Source organism: Rattus rattus, chromosome 2 (genome assembly GCF_011064425.1).
Source record: "Rattus rattus isolate New Zealand chromosome 2, Rrattus_CSIRO_v1, whole genome shotgun sequence".
Classification (NCBI taxonomy): domain Eukaryota; kingdom Metazoa; phylum Chordata; class Mammalia; order Rodentia; family Muridae; genus Rattus; species Rattus rattus.
Genome location: NC_046155.1, coordinates 38,792,924 through 38,796,518, shown reverse-complemented (window position 1 = coordinate 38,796,518; position 3,595 = coordinate 38,792,924). Strand labels below are relative to the sequence as shown.

The 3,595-nt window shown below is 39.0% G+C and overlaps 1 non-coding gene across 1 annotated transcript; it reads left to right on the top strand.

The window, feature by feature from the left end:
- Window positions 1–2,835: 2,835 nt before the first annotated feature.
- On the top strand, window positions 2,836–2,938 carry LOC116894857. The gene has a single exon (XR_004387071.1). It is a non-coding gene; the product is annotated as a U6 spliceosomal RNA (small nuclear RNA).
- Window positions 2,939–3,595: the final 657 nt, after the last annotated feature.

Genomic DNA, 3,595 nt, shown 5'->3' with positions numbered 1-3,595 from the left:
TGAAAGTGTGAGTGCTGGCCATGTCCCTTGTTGACTACAGCATTGGGTGAGCTAGCTGAGATGATGCTGAAGATCTTGCCGTGGTGGTGTGGTGCAGGATATCTGATGGAATGACCAACTTGCCTACCACCTAGTCCCAAATACTGGGCTTTTAATTGGCCCACCCAAATATCTACCTTATGTATGAACTGCTGAAGTGAATGAAAAAGCAACCCCTGTAGATAGAGAGATATAGGATCTCTATGAAAAATGACAAGAACAGGATATCTGAGAAGAGTTCCTGTGCATATTCCCTATTGATGGTGTAGCAGAAGCCACAGGGTTTCAACTAGACCAATGCCTCATTGCAGTAAACATTTGTAAGTAAGGATATGTGGGAAAAAGAGGAGCACTGTGAGGCACATTGTGGGAAACTAGTTTCCATAATAGAATTTTTTATTTTAGTTTTTAATTTTTTACATATTCACTTTACATCCAACTCACTTTTCTGCTCCTGGTCACTCCTTTCCACAATCCTTCTCCAATACCCTCTTTTCTGAGTGGGTAGGAGTTCCCTGGATTTCTCCTCAACCTGCCTTTTCAAGTGTCAGAGAGGATAGGTGCTTCCTTTCCCACTGAGGCCTGACAAGGCAGCCCAGCTGTAAGTCCATATCCCAACTGCTGGCAACAGTTTTTGGGATAGGTTCCTTTCTAGTTGTTCAGGACTCACATAAAGACCAAACTGCACATCTGCTACATATGAGGGAGGAGGCCTAGGTCCAGCCTGCATATATTCTTTGGTTGGTGGGTCCATCTCTGAGAACCCCAAGGGTCCAGATTAGTTGATTCTGTTTGTCTTACTGTGGAGTTCTAATCTCATTAAGATCTACAATCCTGTCTCTTCTTCTTCCATAAGAGTTCCCAAGCTCCATCCACTGTTTGGCTGTGGGTGTCTGTTTCTGTCTGAGTCAGTTGGTGGATAGATCCTATCAGAGGACAGCCATGCTAGACTCCTGTCTGCAAGCATAACAAAGTATCAGTAATAGTATCAGGATTTGGTGACCATCCATGCAATAGTGCTAAAGTTTGGCTGTTATTGATTGGCTGTTTTTTCAGTCTCTGCTCCATTCACAATCCATACATTTTTTGTAGACAGGATAAGTTTTGAATCAAAAATTTTGTGAGTTTATTGGTACCCAAATCTCTCAACCTAGGTTTCTGCCCGGCAACAGGAGGCAGATGCTCCAGGCTTAATATCCCTGAACCTGTGAGTCACAACTAAGGACACCTCCATTGATCCTTGGGTGCCTTCCCTATCTCAGGTCTTGCACAGACACAGTAACTGTGATGGGACCAGTTATACTTGTAATGGGCCCTCAGATATTAGCACAATTGACTTCATGATGGCTGTACCACTGAGACCATAAAACTCAGCACATAGACAATACTACTTGTCAAAATGAGAACAAACAAACAAATGAACAACAACAAATCTCCCAAAAACAAAAACAAAAACAAAAAATAACCAAACAAACAAAAGACCCGAAAACCCCTAAAAGACCTTAGTCATCAAAATATAGTTCTGAGAAAATCTCTACATATATTTACCTTGCTTATTTTTGGCTTCTGCAGTTCTGCTTCTGGCTAACCATTGTTAACTGAAGTATGCCAACATAAAAATGTCTTTTTGTGTGTGTGCTTAACACACATTATGAGAAAGGCACAGGGCTACACAGGTATCCAGAACACTAGTAATACCAGCTGGCTAATAGACTATTGGCTTACACATATGTCCGAGCAATCTTCCTTGGTGGGTACCCTTCAAAAAAAATAATCTTTTATGTTACAACTTGTTACCCATATCCCATATTCTCCTCTCTTCTGTAAAGACAATTACTCTCATGGACCTTCCTGATATTGAGGGAGCAATAATATGGACCTATGGAAACGAATACTGTAAGTTGGACCACATCCTAAATCCATAGCTCAGACAAGTTCTGAGACCAGCTCAGCAAAGAGTAAGACCAAGGTCATACTGCTAATATACTGATACATCTGAGGGTGCTGTGTAGCTCAAGATTTTAACAGCCACCCACAATGATTCTGGTAGGAAATGCAACAGGTTAGGACGTATGTCTCTAACTATTCCATAGACTCTGTCCTTCTCAGCTAGTACTCTGGGCATTGAGGCCCTTAGAATCTCACCAATTTAAGATTTAACCAAATTTAAATTTTAGTCTAGCTTTTGTCTAATAAATGGAACTTGTTTCTTTTAGATTTTAGGTCAACACGAGCCAGGTAACAAATTCTGCTTACCTTGCAAAGACAACAGGGCTAGATGACTTTGGATTACCAGATGTCTAAAAATAATTAAGGTCATACCCTTTCGATCTCCATGTCAGAAAATGATGATCGAATCATTAACTGGTTTCAAAGCATCATTAAGTTCAAACTTTTCTGATCTCTATGTCAAATATGATGATCTAATTATTAACTAAATTCATGTTTATTTTGAATAGTACTGAATAAGGCTGATATTGAATCAGAGTACACTGTCAGTAAAGGCTGGTGGATGCAATAGAACCAAATGTCTATCTGGAGGAGAAAGGGGCAAGGTGAGAACTCAAAACCTGGCTCAACTACCTATATTCTCTGTCTGCCTACCAAAGGACAGAATCTACAAGTCTCAGCCTTAATGCTCAGTAGAAATAGCTTTGGCTTAGACAAAAAAGTAGAGAAAATCAGAAGAAATACTGAATTGAGAATTTTAAGAACATCCACAGAATTTATGTAATATGATTTAAGAAATACTGTAAAGCAGTCTTTTTTTTATAAAAAAAAAAAGATGTTTTTTGCTTGCTTTGGCAGCACATATACTAAAATTGGAATGATACAGAGAAGATTGGCATGACCCCTGTGCAAGGATGACATGCAAATTCGTGAAGCATTCCATATTTTAACAAGTAGAAGCCCATAAAGAGGAAACACAAAAAAATTCCTGAAAGAATTTCAGGAAAACACAACCAAACAGGTGAACAAATTGAACAAAACTGTCCAGAATTTAAAAAAGGAAATAGAAAGAATAAAGAAAGCACATAGTGAGACAACTCTGGAAAAAGAAAACCTGAGGAAGAGACGAGTCATAGATATAAGCATCACCAACAGAATACAAGAAATAGAAGAGAGAATCTCAGGGGCAGAAGATACTATAGAAAACATTTATACAATTGTTAGAGATAATGTAAAATGCAACATGCCTTACCCCAAAACATCCAGGAAATTCAGGATGTTATGAGAAGGTCAAACATGAGGATAATAGGTATGGAAGACAGTGAAGATTCCCAACTTAAAGGGCCAGTAATTATATTCGACAAAATTATAGAAGAAAACTTCCTTAACCTAAAGAAAGAGATGCGTGAAAAACATACAAGAAGCCTATAGAAATCTCAATAGATTGGACCACAAGAGAAATTCCTCCCATCACATAATAGTTAAAATACCAAATGCGCAAACAAAGAAAGAATATTAAAAGGAGAAAGGGATACCTCAGCCCACATCCCTGGTCCAAGGGGAAACTGCACAGAGTCTCTGGACATGGGGACATAGGAACAGATGG